This window comes from Temnothorax nylanderi, unplaced genomic scaffold (genome assembly GCF_030848795.1).
Source record: "Temnothorax nylanderi isolate EJ_2023f unplaced genomic scaffold, tnyl_v1.0 TNYL_tig0190_pilon, whole genome shotgun sequence".
NCBI classification, from domain to species: domain Eukaryota; kingdom Metazoa; phylum Arthropoda; class Insecta; order Hymenoptera; family Formicidae; genus Temnothorax; species Temnothorax nylanderi.
This window is the reverse complement of record NW_027249252.1, coordinates 260,554-280,026: the sequence shown is the minus strand read 5'-3', so window position 1 is coordinate 280,026 and position 19,473 is coordinate 260,554. Positions and strand designations below refer to the sequence as shown.

At 45.9% G+C, this 19,473-nt stretch overlaps 1 protein-coding gene across 3 annotated transcripts in view; it reads left to right on the top strand.

Moving 5' to 3' along the window:
- The window catches only part of Fz2 (frizzled 2), a 72,131-nt gene that overhangs the window by 33,589 nt on the left and 19,069 nt on the right, over positions 1 to 19,473 (top strand). Inside the window, exon 1 of one of the 3 annotated variants that reach the window (XM_071716694.1) lies at positions 9,094 to 9,791. The exons of the other annotated variants lie outside the window; for them this stretch is intronic. The gene's annotated coding sequence lies outside the window, so the exon portion shown is untranslated. Of the gene's footprint in view, positions 1 to 9,093; positions 9,792 to 19,473 lie in introns of those variants that run through there. 3 annotated transcript variants of the gene reach the window in all.

The following is a 19,473-nucleotide window of genomic DNA, read 5'->3' as shown; positions in this document are numbered from 1 at the left end:
TATTTTACTTATAACAGGTTTTAACCGCTTAGGCGGATTATATCTTATATGTAACTTCAGTATATATAAGCTTCTAATTTATTTCAAGTGGACTTTATACGAGTAGGAACTTGATTTAGAATTGAATTATCGGAATACCTTCGCCGAAGAAAGCCGGCGCCCGAATGGATATACCTAGAGAAAGCGGTAGATACCGGCGGCGGGTGCGGCCGTCCAGCACTCAAAAACGTACACGTCACGTAACAAAATTTTCGTTTTACTCGCTACATTTTCCACACGTTCGCGCTTTTAATGGTCCGTTTTGACGCGTAAAAAAAATTGCAGCGGCATAAAAACGGCCGTCGGTGAGCGGGCGAAAATTAATTGCGTGCGGCAGGCAGCTAGGCCCGGGGCCGCGCGCGCGCGCGCGCGGCGGGAGGGACACGTCCCGAAAGATTACACTGTATCCGTCCCTGCACTGGTGTCTGATGCGGATACCATGTAGCGGTGGTGTGTAGTTACCAGCGAATCGACGCGTTTCTCTGATAAATATATATACGCGCGTTTACACGCCGAGGGCGGCCGGCGGAGAGGCATGTAGCGCGCGGTTATACGATGAGAGCCGACACGTCGGTAAATTTCAGCGTGATCACTGGTCACAGGTCTTACGACAAACGAAAGGGGCTTGGCTGCATACCGTAATATTCTGTCGAATTTACGGGGCGCCGTCCTTTACGGCTTTATTACAGAACTCGCGCGGCGCGCGAGTAAGCCACGAGTATGTACATACGTATTGTACGTATGTACATACCTCTCTGATGTGGGAATGCGAATTTCCTCTTCTCTCTCTTACCTCGATTCGTCTCGTCGATTATCGAGAAACCGGGCGCATGCACTGTCGCGAAACGGCATACGAAGGATCCTCTCGTTGTGCGACTCTACGACGCGTTCGGATCGTTCCCTCGATCGTATAAAGTCGATATCGTTAACTTTTACTGCATTGTGTGTCACGCGCGGCATGCGGTAATTTTTTTTACAGATTTCGTTACGGATTTTACTGGGCCATTGTTTAACAAATGTAACGGTACGCGATCCGAGAGCTTGACATAAATATTACGTTGCAATCCATGTAGGTTCAAGTTTTACTGCCTTTACACTAAAAATATAACGCTATTGTATGCACCGAAAAAACGTTTTTTTTCCCAAACATTAAAAAATCTAGCACTCTATACAACTTATTATAAAATTATTTATAATTTTAAAGCAGAGCTATTAAATTATTGGAATATCAATTAAATTTGAATATGCATTCACCGACGTCATTAGACGTCATGCAATTATGTTAAATAAATGTAGTTACGCTCGATATAAACTTTGATTTATGAGTCATAATGGGTCCTCGTTATCTGTCGCTGATGGCTCGTCGTCGCGAGAGGCAGCTAGGCCATGTAAAGAAACTATCGGCACGATACAATTTTCCCCCATAAGAAATTATGAATAGAATGTAATTAATTTCGCTCGCGACTGTTATCGTTAAATTCTTTAATTAACTGGAGACATGCGGCCAAAACGACACTCATGATAGCCGCGTGTAACCGCTGCATACTAATGAAAACACCTCGTCATTTGATGAACCTCGAGTCACGTATACCGTATACGATTGGTGCGTCGTCGATTTGATTGACAAACCGAGTTTATATTACGCGTTCCTCGCGCAAGATAGAAATTTGCATTCTTTTTTCGCGTACCGATGAGAGAGAACTGTCGTCGTCACGGATATTATTTGTGGAAAAAGGCTGAACGACTAGGTGCGCTGCGAACCGGTGTAACGAGTACTCGCTGTCACGTCACTCGGTTCGGGGGAAATAGAATGTATAACTTTACATGAAAATAGGGGGCGAATTAAGGGCCTCATCCGTGCGTCTATAATTTTACGTCGTAGAAGGACCCACCACGATCTCGAGAGTCGCATCCATTGAAGCTGATGGAGAGAGTGGCCGTGCCACTGGAGTGCTGTTGAAATATATTTTAAATGTCGAACGAAAGTTTTGCCATATGCCTCGATTCCCAAGGAACCGAAGAGATACTGAAAACACTTTAATCTTCGCAAAAAAAAACAGAGAAGGCTTCTTGTTTTACATCTTTGGAAACCGGATCAGAGGTTTGTATTCCGTCGCCAGATAACGACGAGTCGCACTTTTTTCAGACGCCCAAAACAGTTTGCTGTCTTATTTGTAGCATGCGAAAAATATATACCGAGGAAAAAGAAACATGGAATTTAAAATGCAAACTCCACAAGTAAATTACGAAGATGTTTCGTATACATACAAAAATATAAATAAGACAGTAGGAAAAAAATATACAGAAATATTGATAAAATAGATTAAAAAAGTGTTCATAGCACTAAGGATATAAAGAAATTAAATACGATCTACTTATTGTTAGTCAATTTTATTGCGTAGAAAATAATGTAACTGATTCATACATTCTCCGTAGCCGTACGATTTTTCCCTCATAAGATATTTATTATTTACGCCTATGCGTGTCTTATCCCACAAGAATTGTTAATTAGGACCTTTGTCCTCGAATCGATACAAGCCCAAGGTGGGAAGGGATTCGAGCGCAGCCTAGTAACACAGATGATAGAATCCGATAGCGCCGTAATGGATCACGGAGATACAATCGAGATCCTGTATTTTCGCGACCACTGGCACAGTGGTCTGCTCCATGGTCGAACTGTTATACGTTTCGGTAAGATACATCGATCGGCGGGCGAATTCACGTCCCACGAGGCTCGTTAGGAGGACACGATCACGCGCACCACCGCACCGGTGCCCCCGGTGCGCGACGAGGACAGAGAATTATCGGGGGAACGGCAAGAAATCCGACTCTCCGTAGGCGGCTTTATAATGCTAAGACGTCGCCTACCTGTGCTGTGGCACTTATTAAATCTCGCTCTGGCATCTTCGCCGTACCTTTCATCTCGGGTTACTTGCTCGCCGGTGTTCGCTCGCGCGCTAACCGCGCTGCCTACGCCTTGAACGTCAAGACTTTGTCGCGAGATTTGTAGGAATCAACGTCTCTTATTCTCGGGGCCGCGCGCGCGCCGTTTCCGAACGTTTCGTTTCATCGTCGAATATTCACCGAGGTCGTTTTAGCCTTGTATCTCCGTCGACAGCTGCGAATGCTTACGTTTGTCCTCTTTTATCGCGTGCGACATACACGATAACGCAGCTGTATATGTATATGCGAGCAAACGCATAAATCAAACGAAGAGTGTGCTCTTCACATCAGAAAAATCGGAAAAGCGGAAGGGTGTACCGGCTCGTCAGGAAATGTGTTATTACAGATTTTTCATTGAAAACTTTGCTTGACAGTTTTCTCGTGGGTGCATTTTATGCAACAGTGTAATGTTTAAATTTGCACGCTATACGTATAAAACGTAAAAGCGAACGCGTATAAAGTATTCGAAATGTGCAGATGAAAAAGATTTTCGAAACAATTGTTTTGTAAAGGCTTCAATCTATATTTAGACATTTACAATTATTAAAAATAGAGAAAAATAAATTATTTTCTGTATGAAATTGAAATGACGATAGCTTCAAATTCTTTCATATGTGAATAAATACACTTAATCTCCTATATAAAAGAATATTTTTAATAATCGTGAAAAGCTCAAATGTGTGATTAGAAATCAAACATATATAACGATAGGGCACAGAGCCGCAACAAGGTGTTCGCATTAAATTATTTTTAATTACCAATATTATTATCAATTCTAATAAAAATAAAGCAACAATAAAAAAATATCTAGAACGAAAAAAATATTTTATGGGTTATTTATTTGATTGATTCAATCTTTTAATAACGTTTGTAATTGAAGCGATATAAAACCGCAATTCAATGCCGGCTCCGATTGTTCGGAAAGATGTGTGAGCCCGATCGACTAGGGCGGGCCGGTCTTTTTACGGTTGTTTGCAAACTTCTGCCGAGCATACTGCACGCAGGGGCGATTGCGCGCTTTCCAGAAGTGTATAATAGGACGGAAGTTGTCTGGAAGCCCGAAGCCGAAAAAGTCGTGGCTACATCTTCGAGTGAAGGACTATGTGAGAGACTTGCGTCTTGAAAACGGCCTACAGACCCCCGGAGTGCTCGTGTAGTATATCGCTCGGGTAGTATCCTTCATCGTCCTTCCATTTCCAACGTGGTCGACCTGCAGGCAAGGAACGAACGTCACTTGACTCCCTAATATTAATCTGTGAGCGATGGCACTCAAAAAAAGAAACGTCTCTACCTAACATACATATGATGAGGGTTCCTCAATGAGGGAGTCTCGTCTCTTGTTTGGGAAGGGAAAGCACTTAATTTATATTAATTTTATTCTCTCCACTCAAAACAGGGAACGTAGATTTAACAGGACTATATTTTTTTTATAGTGGACGCGTATTTGCTTATATGAATTTTGATTGACATGCTAGCGAAGAAAATGGCTGTACGATCTTTTTACACCGATATTTATAAATAGCTGCATGAAAAATTATAAAAATCGAAACGACTTTAGGAAATGTCTTCTCAGAAACGGCTCGCGAGATTCACTTAAGCGGTGTATAATCAATTTCTCTTGGACATGTTTACAAGACTCGGACGAGCCGAGACTAAATTATACGGTCAAAGCGTGACGCATTATTATGAGAACCTCGAAAGCGCGAGAATGCACCTGGAATTGGGTGCAGTGTTCGCGTTGATACAACGGGGCGTTATCTACGGGCCCTGACCACCCGACCCTACCGGTAAGCGCGACGCATTATGTTAGCGCATACCACATGTGATGATAGGTGACAGGAAGTCGTAATCTACCCCCTTGCTATCTCCCGACAAAACCGACGATTGTTTACATCGTGAGATTTTTAAACAAGCTCCTAAGTAATTTATTCACGCCCCCTTCGTCATTATGTGCTCCGGAGTTCGGCCTCGAACGATTCACACGATAAACAGTAAACGCAGCGCAGCATGCATCGCGTGTCGACTCGCGCGATCGACCGCGTGAGACAATACTTGGGTCGGTCGTGGAGGGAAATTCGGGTGATTCGTGCTCCCCTCCCACCTCAAAGAAAGAGAGCCTCGGAGACGATTCACTCGAGAGCGACCGGGTGCGAAAGCCGCGCCCCGCATCTATAAGCTAATTTTACGTTGAATAAAAACGCGTAATACCTCTGAAAGGGAAATCCATTTAACGTTCGCTCCGGTTTCTCAAGATAAATTGCTTTTCGAGCGGGCGGGGGATGCCTTTCTAAAGCGACATCGCTCGAAGTTCGGGGGGGTGACGGAGTTCCTTTGCGAAAGACCCGACGAGACCTCCCTCGAGAATCCCCCTGTTTTGGCTTCGCCGGCTGGGCTGGTGGACGCCGAGCGTAACTGTCAACCGTGACCCAACAATGAGCGCGGGCGCGGGCGCGGGCGCGGGCACGGAACGCGGTATATAACGTAGCCGAAAATCCACAGGGGGCGAATATCTCAACGTAGACTTCAATATGTGTCGGGAACCGTTTCCGCGTCTCTATATGTCTCCCTCGTCTCTATGCGTCTCGACGGTATTGACTATCCGCACTCCCCCGGAAAACTTCGTCTTGCCAAACATTGTACATACAACACTGTCTCTACCTAGGAAACGTCTAGGAAACATTCGCTCAGATTTAGTGGAAACGGCAGTATCGATACTTTCTTTATCGAATTTCTTTATCAAACTTTTCGAGGTAGCAATATCGAGTATCTCTTGTATTATGAAAGGGAAAAATTTATGAAAAAATTACTTTACTTAGAGTACGTTTTGTTATTGAGGAGAATATATTTAACAAAGATGAAATATGATGGCAATACACTGCTTTACTCTATTTATAATTTTCCTTATAACAATGAAAAGATTAAAGTATGACAGATATATGAAAGCAATAAATTGAAAGAATAAATAGATTCGCATAAATGTTATCGTTTGGACTACGCGACTCTGCTTATCATCTTATTGTTAAAGAAATTACCACCGCGCTCTGTAAATCACTCTCGCAAATAGGCGCGTTCTGATAAATCACGTCAGCAAAACAGTCTATTATATATTAGGTTGCAGCGGTTCTCACAACGCGACTAGTGATTTAAAGGGATTTTTAACCATATGCGTTAAATCATCGCGGCTACATTAGAAATAAATCCGTCGCATCTCACGCCATTCGTTGCACCTTGCGGACGATCATGCACTAAAATGCAACCCGTTGTGAAATTAGATCTAAGCTCCTGCGACCGCAAACTCGCGAAGAGGAATTCGCGCAGCCTCGAATCGCCATTCCTCTTTTGACCTTTAAACTCCCGTCGAGAGCCATTTCCCCTCCCTCATTCTTACCCTTTCGATCCGATTACCGGCCGAGAGATTGCAACGGACCACCTGGCTCGTACGGGGAATTACATTCGCCGCCCGGTCCGGCCGAGAGTAGCGTCTAGACTCTCTACGTCTGAGGCCTCGCGAAATGGTAATCGGAACCTGTCCCGAACCGATCGTCGTCGCTGTTCCTTTGCGAGACGTCGAGATGCAGACGCGCGGACGCGCGGACGCCGACGGCGAAATCGCCAACCCAAAACCTTCCCCCCTGTCATTTTCTCATCCGCCCAATGCAACGGGGAAAAGCACCGTGGCCCTGAGGGCCCTGTGTTCCCTCGCAGTCCGTCGCGAATACCGGCCACTACGAGGATATTACTGTCACCCGAAAGGAAAAACCGACGATATCGGTACGGAAAAACCTATTACGTACTCGCGAGAAGCATATTCATAGTGACGTTTGTGCGCGAGCGAAGAAAGGTTTCCGAGGGATTGACGTCGGATCGCGATACGATATGGAATTCGTTTGACATTGAGGGCGTCGGAACGAATGTTTAGCATGAATGAATCCATGAGAGACTATTGCTATTGGCATATCCAAGATATGCTATCGCCAATATGCGCAGCTTAGTTTCTTCGACGTGTTTGGAACTGATTTTTATGTAGGAAACGGTTTGACTCTGTCCATAACTCTTGTTCAATTACTTTTTCTACATTATATTCCTTCTGAATTAAGTTTCGACTAAAATCAAAGCCACCCCCTGTTAAATTCGTAGAGTCTAATTATACTCAATTTTAGTCATTTAGGTCGCTACTGCTCCAACTCAACATGTCGTTAATATAACTAAAAGAATGTTAATTTAACTAAACCAATGGAGTTAAAATAATACTGTTTTGTATTAAAATAATAGATTTCGATACACATGATAGTTAAAAATAACAAAATGTTATTTAACTCGAGATATTGGTTTAAATTTCGTCCCTTAATATTGAACAGGGGTACACTCAAAATAAAGCAGCGTATAAAGTTTTGTCCTCCAACTTTATAATTGGGTACTCTTGCCTTATCATACCATCATCCACATTGTGGCTATACCTCGCATAAAAATAAAAACCTCGGAACACATACATTACAAAATTCGGAGTTACAGAAGATCCGGCGTGCAATATAATATTCGGCTTCTCGCATATTGCGTACGAGTTTACGGCCGTAATAAACATGCCAGTTCCCAGGCCTTTTTTTTTTCTCTTTTGACACACATAAACGACACCTCTCGCACGCCTAATTTTTCGCACGCGTGTCTGCCATGAACGTCCATACCGTGGGCGCAACGTGACGCTCGCTAAAGCGCATAAAATTCGGTGGCAGACAGTTATGCGATATTCTCTCTCTCCCCTCCCCCCTTTCTCTTTTTCTTTCCGCGCAATGATGCTGGACGGCTCCATTTTACATCGGCGTCACTCTTGGACGCGATAACGAACGGAATGGTGAGCAGTCAGGCAGAAAAAACGAAGGCCGACGGTATTTTTAGCCGGAATCCCGCGACAAAAAGCTTCTCGCGGCGTTTAAGCGGCTTCATATCTCGCAGGTGTTCCGGACGACGACGACGACGACGATGGTGTTACTTATTAATTCGCCTCTCTCGGTACAGTCGGCCGTTTTAATCATGCCTTTATTGGCGAAGTCCACCGTCATGCGGCGACGAATCCGTTCGCGGGTATCATTCGCCAACAAGCGACACGCGAATTGGAAAGTTTATCGCGTCGACCCGCGCACGCGGACGGACCCGGGCCCGGGATCGTCGAACTCGCCCGCCTCGTGTCCTCGAGCCCCGATCTCGATACGAGGAGGTAGGTAGGCTCTTCCTCGGAACCGGTCGTGACCGTACCTACGCGAGACGTCGTTAATACCGCGCGAGAGCGAATCCACCTACGAGCCGAGGAGATGACCGCGTCTCGCCGCTCGTAACCAGCCCAAAAAGAAAGCAGTAAGTCGCTCAGCTTGGAAGGAAAACGAGAGAAAGAGAGAGAGGGAGAGGGAGAGAAGAAAGAGGAGAATCGTGGACCGATAATAAATGGTCGTGAATCCCGAAGACCCGGAGCAGAAAGGGAGGCAGAGAGAGAGAAAGAAAGAGAGAAGGCAAGAGGGAAGGGAAGAGGGATCCTGCCGACCGTCTCTCGTTATCCACGCCACACGGCGTCGAGCCAGAACCGTGTGTGTGACATCATCGCGCGCGTGTGTGGTGTGTGGCCCCGGCGATACACCGGAGGGGGATGGATGCATCGCGCGTTCCGCATCGTGTGCACGCGCTCGTGTGTACGTGTGTACGTGCACACAGGTGTGCACTGTGCAGCGTGCACCACACGCCGGAGGTGCGCGACTCCTCGCGGGTATGCACGTATCCACACACACGCGCGCGCGCGCGCGTGCGAGCGAGCGAGCGAGCGTGCATAGTTAAACAGAGTCGAATCGTGGCTGCAGCGGCGGCAAGCAGCGTCCGAGGGACGAGAGAGATACATAACGCTGCACGCCGCACGGTTCGCTAGCATATACCGTACCAGCAGAAAGCCGCCGGTAGGGGGAAACCGAGGGGCCGGTAGCCGCGGCCGAGAACCGGCGGAAACGCCCGAGAGCTCCAGCCGCCGCTCGTTCTTTCTCTCTCTCTCTCTCTCTCTTTCCCGCCGCGGCCGGCAGTGATCGCGATCGCTCCGCCTTCGTCGTCGACTCCGTAGAGCCTCTCTCGCGTTCGTGACGTTCGTGTCTCCTCGCTCGGGTTCGCGTCGCGGTCGCATCGGCGGAGCTCGGCTCGGAGCTCGGAGCTCGGAGTCAGTGAGTCCGTGTCCGTCGTCGTGGTAGGGTCGCGCGCGCCACGTTTCCTCCGGCCGCGAGTTCCTCTTTCTCGCGTCGCGCTCTCGGTCATTCCGTGGAGCGAGCGAGCGAGCGAGCGCGCGCGCGCTGCCGCCGCCTGCTCCAGCGTGTAACAAAATATTCGGAGAAACCGTCCGTTGTGCCCTGCCTGTGCGTAAAGCCGCGATTCGGAGTACGCATACCAGCGCGCCCGTCGCGCATCGCGCATCGCGCCACGTTTCCCATGTGCGCGCGCGCGCGCGCGCGCGGACGTAAGTAACCGCCGCCCGATGTTTACGGATCTGATTTAGTGTTTCTCGATCGTTCGCGTATCGCGCGCGCCTCTGTTCACGGGCAGCCGTGGCAAGTGACTATCGACGTCGAACTGGGTTTATTATCGTGTATACCCCGGGACCCCGGCGTGTATATTAGAATCGTGCGCGCCGGCCGGTGCGTTTTTATCAGGACGCACGAGGGAGACAATGGATTAATTCTCGCCGGGGCGCGAGAGCGGCTACCAGGCGCGGCGGCTGCGACTGGCATTCGGTTAGGAGCGGAGCGGAGCGGAGCAGCACAGCGGGAGTACCGCGATAAATCAAGGTGAGAATCCGGCTTTGTTTTCGAGAAGGGTTGCTCGATAGCCGCCGCCGCCGCCGCCGCCGCCGCGGTCTCTCATTGACCAGCCTCACCGGCGCGGCGCGGCCCGCCGAACCCTTTCGCATCCTCCTCTTTCTTCCTCCCGGGTCCGTCCCGCTCGGACGAGACTTTCTCCTCCCCCCTTGACTCTTTTCCGTTTCTCTTCACTCGGCCCTCGGGTCCCTCGGCGAATGCTGCAAACGAGCATTCAACGAGCGCGTAGCATATATTCCACCGGCCTCCTGTCCCGTCCTCGTCGCCTCCACGTTGCCCGCACGCTGCTCCTCGCGCAAAAGCGGAGGGACCAGGGACCCGAGGGAGAGAAAGAGAGAAAGAGAAAGAGGGAAAGGGAGAGAGAAAGAGAGACGCGACGCGTCGTTTCTCCGGATTCGGCTCGGACGGATCTTGATTGCGGCTCTCTGCTCTCTACCGCTGACGCCGCGCCGCCACCGCTGTGTGTGTCCCTATGCAAATCCACGCCGCACCGGCGGAAAGTCGTCACAGTTGAAAGCCGTGCGTAGAAGGATCTCTGTCCCATTAAATATAAGTTCTCTCTCTCTCTCTCTCTCTCTCTCTCTCTCTCTCTCTCTCTCTCTCTCTCTCTCTCTCTCTCTCCCTTCGCGAAACGGAACCGCGGCGCGGCCCGAGTTCGATAACCTTCACTCGACAGATAAATTGTGAAAAATTGAACGATCCGCCGCTATTTCGAACGTGACGTGAAAAATTGATGATCGGCGAATGTTTCGCGCGCTTGGCTATCGGCAGCCAACGGAGGAGTTAGACAGATTGCAATAAAGTGGCTGTGTCGAGAGTCAGCTGGACCGTTTTGAGAAAGTACAGGGCCCTCTTATAGAGGAAAAGTGAAACTGGATAATCCCTGAACAAAAACACAAACGTCCTGATGCTCCCTTTCGTGATATGTCACCTGTTCTTTTTCGGAAGAACTTCCTGAACTGGTGAACTCACTCTAAGTTATTATACTAGAGTACACCAGTTCGGGAAGTTCTTCGAAAAAAGGACAAAGCTGAGGTTCAACTGTAATCACACGGAGCGGATATTTCAAAGCTAAAATTTCTCAACACGCTCACGAATTAGAATAAATTCGCAGACAGGATGCGCGACGATTCGCGGCTAGACGCGTTATGATTTATCGGATATGTACACACCGGGAGTGCTTAATACAGTGCAATCATTGTTATCCCGCGGGATGGCGGATGCTTATTTGCTTAATATCCCGGCTGATTGTACGAATCTGCTGCGCTTTCTGCGCCTCGGAGTCCACATAGAAGTTCGTATTAGCAAAACGCATACAGTGCGTAGTACACGCGATAATATATCACGTGCAGGAAACGCGATGAATTAAAGGGAACCTAGATATCAGCGTATTTCATAATTAAATGTGATACATAATGATATATAAACACGCTGTAAAATATTAAATGATGAAATTTAAACCAACACCTTGAGGTACATAACATTTTATTATTTTTATCTATCATGTGTATCGAAATTTATTATTTCAACACAAAAATAGTATTACTTTGACTTCATTGGTTTAGTTAAATTAACATTGTTTTAATTAAATTAACGGACATGTTGAGTAGAAGCGATTGACGACCTATAGGAATGATTAAAAATGACTCAAATTGTGATGAGTATAATTTGACACTATGAATTTAACAGTGTATAAATTATCGTGTATTATCATGCGATTTCACCAGTTTGCTACAAACTTTCGAAATATAATTCTTGAGTTTTAAAAAGCTGAGAAGAATCTTTTAACGCACACACACACACATTGTCAGCCCAGTGAGTTTTGTATATCTTGTCACAATAAAATTTTCATTGTCGTTAGCATACGCTAGCAGATCCTAACGTTGATAATAGGGGGAGTTCGGCAAAATTATTCGGTTTGATATTTTTCTTACTATCGTGCCTAGCTTTTACTCCAGGACCAACAACGAGGATGTTGTGAGACTCCTGCTTTAATATTTAATGCATTTTTTCCTAGATTTTTGAAATAGATCCAACAAAACTGATTTTTCTTACTTGGAAGGGGAGGGGTTTAATCCCAAATTCCCTCCTCCCTATATAGAATCCGCCAATGTTGGCATATATTGTATAATTAATTAAAAGCATACGTGTAATATATATGATTGAAAACAGAAATTATTAATTGTTGAATAGCGCATTTTATACTTTATTATCTATATATTCCGCATTCATTATTCAACATTTTATATCAGATGACATTTATTTCTTACAAACGCTTCAAAAAATTTCAACAGCACCGCTCACTAGTGGTGCCGGTCCACCAGGATGCCATTGAAAAGTCAGGTATCGGTTACGGACTGACTGTGGCGGTCAACATGTTAATCGTCAGTTTTCTTTTCAAAACTCACCAGCTTCAAGATGCTATTTCTTCTTCAAGAGACGCATGCTAATTTAGGGAAATACATTGCCTTATTAATGGGAAACAACCGTGTATGTTTCTACTGAATTTCTGAAAGGAGGCTATAAGTGTCCTTACCTTGTGTCATTGCTGTGTCACAATACACATATACGAACGAGATGCCGTACCGGCGTAGGATTGCGCGTAACGCATTACCATAAATGCCGTTACGACAATACGCGAAGTCGCGCGCGAGCGTCCTTGGTTACGGCTCGCGTTCGCGAGAAAGCGGCGACGATCGCGTTCGCCCGGGGCGTGTCCGCACAATCGAATTCCGACGAGAGCTGGACGCTGGATGCGCTGGACGTGAATCACGAAGAGAAAAAGTCGACTCGCGCGAATGACAGAGCGCTTGTTTGATCTCGGGGGCACACGCCCACGCCCCCGCGGGACGCGATCCCCGGGCCGCGGAGAGAAAAAGAAACGGCGCGAAACCGCATCCGACGTTTATCTGTCGGGCTTTTTTACGACTATCGCGCGTAGCTTCCGGCGTTGTATACCGGCGCACTCTCGTTAAATTTGCGCCGCGTACACACGCGCGTATCCGCACGCACGCACGCAGGCTATTTACGAGCGCGCAGCCCCGCGCGTATTTTTCACGCTCGCGATTAGGTATTCGCGTTCGCATTCGCTCCGCAGCAGCTCGGATTCGGCGCGCGATAGCGCTGAAGCTTTATCGCGCCTTAATTTTCCCAGCGGATGAATCGGATATTTACAACCGACGATAAGGACGATGCCGGTGTTGCTTTGTAAAGTTCGTCGTAGGGAGCCGAAAAGAGAAGCCGCCAGGCTTGCAACTGCGTCGTAACGCCTAATTACGTTCGCCGCGGACATATCGTACATATTTGCATCGCAAATCTCCCACCGGCTAGCCGGGTAGCGATGTTGTTAATTTCGTTATCCTCGCCTCGTGTATATCAAGATAGAGATCGAGACCGATATGAATATCGAAAGAACGTATTGTGTATATGCGCATAAGATAAATATCAATATCTTCTAATACTGACACTTATCAGCATAGCTTTTTAAAAACAACTACCTATTATTATTTTGATAGCTTCTTAATTTAAGCTTCTTTAGAGAGAAAATTCTGAGATGAGGAACATTGTAATAATACTTGTAAAGATACTTGAAGAGACTGCTATTTGGGATATTAATAATTTATATCTCGCTTGAAAGAAAGCAGATTGTTGTTCACTTGTATCGTGCATCGTAGCATATATTTGATATTAAGATTCCCTTTTTCTTTCCCTCTCTCCCCCCCTCTCTCTCTCTCTCTCTCTCTCTCTCTCTCTCTCTCTCTCTATTGATATTGATAAATTATACTTTCAAAATATCAGAACATTTCTAAAGTATCGGAATATTGAAGCAGAAGTATCGATATTCCGACCATATCTCGCAGTATCGTTGCTTATACTATCATAAAACTCTCGATGAAGTTTCCACAAAATCCTCGACAGAATTCCACATCGCCATAACTGAAAATCCTCGAATATTCTTCGTCGCGTTTAGGATAATCGCCCCGATCGTTGTTGAAACGATGTTATCTTATCGTTTCCCGAGCTCGCATGACTCTCGACTGTTTCGTTACGCGAAGTCGCAAGTTTAATCTTCGACCGAAGTCGCGCAATTTCGGAATTTGTACTCCGAGTCGCGCGGATTTAAATCCCTGCGGGGGTATTACCCGCGCAGACAAAAAATCTTAAACAATGTACTTAGTAACATCAACGAACAACAGTTCATGCTATATGGTTTCAGAAAATAAATAAAGCTCGAAGTTTCACTAGCTCGAGATTATCGGTAGATTTTATTTGCTCCATGCGAACCATGGAGAAAAAAATATAATATTGCGCAATATAATACTGCGGCATTTTACGTTTATCTACATTAAAGGCTAACACGAGAGAGATATAAAGCAGCTTCCGTTAAGGATAAGATTGAAAGCCTCGCGAGCACAGCGACACTTATGGACAGTAATAATTACCGCGGACTCGTTTTGTTCGTGCGCCGCGATCGTCGCCTGGCGAGGCAATAAAAAGGCCGGGTTCTCTCGTTTGTGGTGATATATCGTCCCGCGCAGGTGGAAGACGTCTACGAGCGGGCAATCCTCTCTCCTTACGATCCTTTTGGATATTTTAGCGCCCGTTTGGGTCCTTTTATTACTCTTTTGGGCGAGGCTGCCACGTAGCCAGCGTAATTAGAACGCACTATAATTGACTCGTTCCGAGTGCTGGCGAGAAGGAGAATTATATCGCGAACGCGCGCCAGTTTTGGATAAACGATGAAATCGGGTTAAGCATGCCGAGCGTTTAACATCGAAAAACGATACAATTTGCTTCTCGGGGCACCGCGATTACTTTATGGCCACTTCGTCGAGGGGGGTTGGTCGGCTTAGGGCGACAACGCGTTAAGCCGCATAGAGCGATTTTATATACTAGCACTCCCGCTGGAAGAGACCATAAATCATTAACGAGATCGGAGATACGCCGTTACCAGTTCTCGCATTTGTCCCCTTTATCGCCAAATTGTTTCTATACCTTGAACTAGATAATTAAATCTCTTTTACTTGATTATTAAGTAAAGATTTATCTCGGTTCATTTTTAATTTGTTTAGAGATTTCCTTTTATTTCACCTATGAGAGGTATGCTGATTAATTATTTTACATAATTTCATTTTCAGTAAAGTATTCGGATGTTGAAGGACTGACACGTTCTCACCTTCAATCGTTACGTTAACCTCGCCCTCGGTTTATAGTTTCCAACGGCGTTAATCGATCGAAACGTATGGTAACGTACGTTTCGCGAGAGACGCGCGCGGATCTCTCGACGTGGTGGCGGGCGAGAATACATTTCGCCCGCCTCGCTTTGTCCGCTTTGTCAAAAGTGTACTCTGGCACACTCGACGCGGCCCCCGCGATGTTGGAGGTTGGAGGACGTCCATCCGTTTTGCAAATGGATTCGCGGAGGCTCCAGTGGCTTTTTGACGCGCTCGAGAGTCAGGCCCCGCGCCTAAAAAAATCCGTGAATGGTGAAGACGATCCGAAGTCGTGAAAAGAAGGGGGCTTAATGAAAGAAAGGAAATGTTTACAGAGGCCGGAGAAAGAGAGAGAGAGGGGGGGGGTGAAAGACAGAGAGAGAAAGAGAGAGGCGCGCGGAGAACGCTTAAACCTGCGCCATCGGCATCGGCCGCATACTCCTTGTTTTCTTTTTTTGTTCGAATACTCGACAAAAGTTTGTGGCTCTCTGTGTTATATCGCGGTCTAGCAATCTGGGATGAGAAGCATTAGGAAAATAGCGCCATTGTCGTATTTTTGCGTTCTCGAAGAACATTATTATTTAGGGCGAAACTTGGCTCGTTTTTCCTTTACGAATGATAGAACGTCGGAACGTTGTATTTCCGCGGGCAACATCGAATTCGTATTTCTTCAATCGCGATTTAGTAATTTATTGAAGTGGTTCGTTAAAATACGTTACGATTACTCTTAATATTAATTTATTTATTCTGAAAATGGAAATTAGTAGGTACACAAAAACATAAAGCTATGTTATTTGATGACATTTTAACAATTCAACTTTTATGTTAATCTGAATATCCCTGCTAAATGAAAGGCTTCTGTCAAAGAGATTTAATTATTGGAAAAATTAGCAATAAAAGACTCCACAAAACAATACTGCGTGTCTATAATGTGTCATGGTAATGCACGCGTGCCTTTTATGGTGACTTTATCGTTTCGTCATTCTAGTCGCGTTATTCTCGATCACCAGGCGGTAACTCACGCATTTGCATTTATATTTGTATTTGCGGTATGATTCATGTTGGCATTTATATGAAAAATCTTTAGTACAGATTTAATACGAAAAAAGTCCATATAGACAAGAGAAGGAGAGAATGTAATATACTTCTTATAAACACATCTAAAATTCGCGTGCTAGAGATAGAGACTCGACGATAATATGGATTTGTTGATAAGAGCGCGGAATAGCGATAGCGGAGATATCATCGCGTCTGCCAAATCCAATATTTGAGAACCTACGATTCGTCAGCCGTACGTTCCTACAATCTGTTAACACTCTTTTAATCCCGTTCTTTCACGATATTTTCTCATCGCGAGATTTCTGTAACATCTTCGGATAAGATCGATAAAGTACATTCGAGGAACAAGCGACGTCGTCAAATAGAATCGACGAGACACATCCAACGACACGTGACTCGGGAACACGCAATTTCTCCCGTGCTTTCTTTCCCAACATTTTTCACGGCGTCGGCGTCGTTAACGTTCGCGTAACGGACGCGGATTTTTCCGTCGACGATGCGCGCACGGCGTGCAGAGGTTAAACGTAATTATTTTCGCGCATTACGCGCGTCCGCCACGGTGTTTCCGTTCTGTTGTTTCGCGGAAAAGCTCAACGAGCGTAGTCCCGCTCCACCGGATTTTTTCGCCCCGTTCTCTCTTCCGCAGTTACCGCGCTGCTGCTGCTGCTGCTGCTGCTGCTGCTGTTTTCCTCGCGGGCGAAGCATTTTACAAGAGAATTTGCGCGCGCCGAGCCCACTTCCGAGCCGCCTGTCGCCCCCTATCCCCCGTCCACGCTTTTGCGGCTGTTCGTCACGGTATAAACGGAGAAACGAGAGAAGGAGCGAAAGCGACACCCTCCCTTTGTCTTGTGTTCCTCCTCGCGTCGGGGCAGGTGAAACCGCGTTACGCGTGTGTGTGCGTGCGTGCATGCGTTCACTCGCGCGTGCGGGTGCATCCTCGCGCTACAACATTACTTATTCACTAACTACGAGTTACGGTGGAGGGATCGAATCTTCACGCTAAACTGCTCGTTGTGGTATAAAATACTGCAGTCACTCTATGTACAGTTATAATAGGATAATGAGAATTTTTTGTCTCTCTTCTTCTTTATTATTGCATTAGTTTACAATTTTTATCTTTATTTATAACTTTTGTACATATTTCTCTCTTTATAACTTGTTTCATAAGTGTGATAAGTTTATTCTTAACTTTGTATTATAATATGCTTATTCTAATTTAGTTGATGAATAGACAGGATGGACAGATGTAAAGATCTATCTCGCATTTTATTATGCTTATCATTAAATCAGACTATCTATATGTATATTATATCCGCTCTTTGTTTCTCTAGAATTCTCAGGACAAGATGATTATCTCCATCTACAATAACACGTCCAAGATTTCAAAATTGTTAAAAAAATAATGACAAAGTATTGAAAAATATAGACAAGATTATTGCAGCAATTAGGAAAAATGACAAACTATATGTTTAATGAGTACCGCGATATCCGAGACCACTGAAAACATGATTTTAATAATAAGTTTCCGATGATACGAACCGGTTTTATATTAGATGTACTATTTTCCGATAATCGTTGCGCGAAAACGAGCCACACGCATCGACGGCGCGTTTCTTCACCGCCGTTAATCTCGCGCTCTAAGCGCGGTTTTCACATAACAATTACGTCGTCGTTAAACCGGTCCGCGTTATCGTTAGTGGCCGGATTGTTGCCGCTCCGCGATTCTTCTTCCATTTAAACCGAGGGGAACCGGGGGAGACGGACGGAGAGAATCATCTCGTGTGTCTTTTTTCGGCGCGCCCGAGGAAACATGATCTCGCACGCCTTGTCGCGCTGACCGGAAGAAAGCGCCATTAGGAAGGATTTATCGCCGATTCGGGGCAGCCCGCAGGCTTTGTTTACCTTACAAAGCGCCAGCGTGGAGCGAGACAATATCGGAGGGAACCGCGCATGAGTCTCTTCGTTTGCCAGTACAAATCGGTTGCATGCACCAACTACAGTTTCATGGAGCTAACCTGCTAGTTAGCGATTCGTCATACCTACCAGTCTCCACATTACATTACTGGCCATAACACGCAGAAAAAGTTCAGGCGGATTCATCGACCGGATTCACCAAATCGTGAATGCAAACACGCGCTGATGCAATCGTTAACTTCTTTCACATCCGGTCGGCGTAAATATATACATAGTACACACACGGAGAAATTAAAATTAGTTTGCTTATGTTTGATTTTAATAAATGGTATCGAATTTAACAACGCAAATCAAACAACGCGCAATTAATTTAAAAAATGCCACGCAAACACGTATTCATTACTAAATTAATTCAGCGTTTCACACACGCGCAGATATAAATTCTTGGTTACTCGCATTGTTACTCAACATATAACTTTATTAAAGGGGAATCTGTGGCGCTGAATACGTGAGCATTTACGAGCACAAAAGGCTTACATATAAATTAAGATAATCCAGGTTTTAACGGGAACCCGTGTAGGTTTCAACCAGCCCCATGGCGCCCGCCCTCGCTGTCGCGATATCCGCGGGGCAACCACCTCCGCATTTCCTACGCCGCGAAACGAGAGCCCACGCGGGAGAAAGACCACCGCTTCTCATCCTAATTGAGCAACAGCGCGTAATTCGCGCGTGCGTTTCGCTAATGCGCGTGTGGGTCGCACATTTTTGCAGAATCGCGAATGTATCCACGTAACGAGGAAGAAAAATAATCCCGGCCTCTCATTCGTCGTGCGAATTAACACCCGTGGAAACGAAGGGAGGGAATCAGTTAGTACCTCCGTCGTCTTTTCGGTCTCCCTCGTCTCGTCTGTGTCAGTCGGTTTCTACCTTCTACCTCCCCCTCTCCGCGGGGCTACCGCAGGAATCTGCATCGAAACGCGAAGGTCCCCTTCTCGGGAGGTCAGAAGACCCCCGTGGATCGCCGCGAGATCCCCGATTGTGATTCTTCGTTCGGGAATCTGCGGGTCTCTCTACGAAGCGACGCGCGCTTCGCGAATAAAGGAACAAAGTGTCGTCTCTCACGCCGCAGGCTGCCTGATTTACTGAGAGGAACGAGAAACAGCATGCGGACGCGAGAGAGCAAGAATCGGGAGGTATATAGATAGAATATAGGAAAGGAATAAAATATACAATATTACCAATGCACAATAGCAACCAACCGTACCGGTATACATACATAAGAGATGGAATAAAGCATGAATGTGCTGCTATTATACGTTTATCTGGCTTTGCGATCAGTTAGAAATAGAATACAAACAAACAACACATTTGTATATAAAATAGAAAGAAAATATTTTTATTCTCCGGGATATGCGAATTGATTAAAATTATCTCAATTTATATATAACGTACAAAATAATTAATTA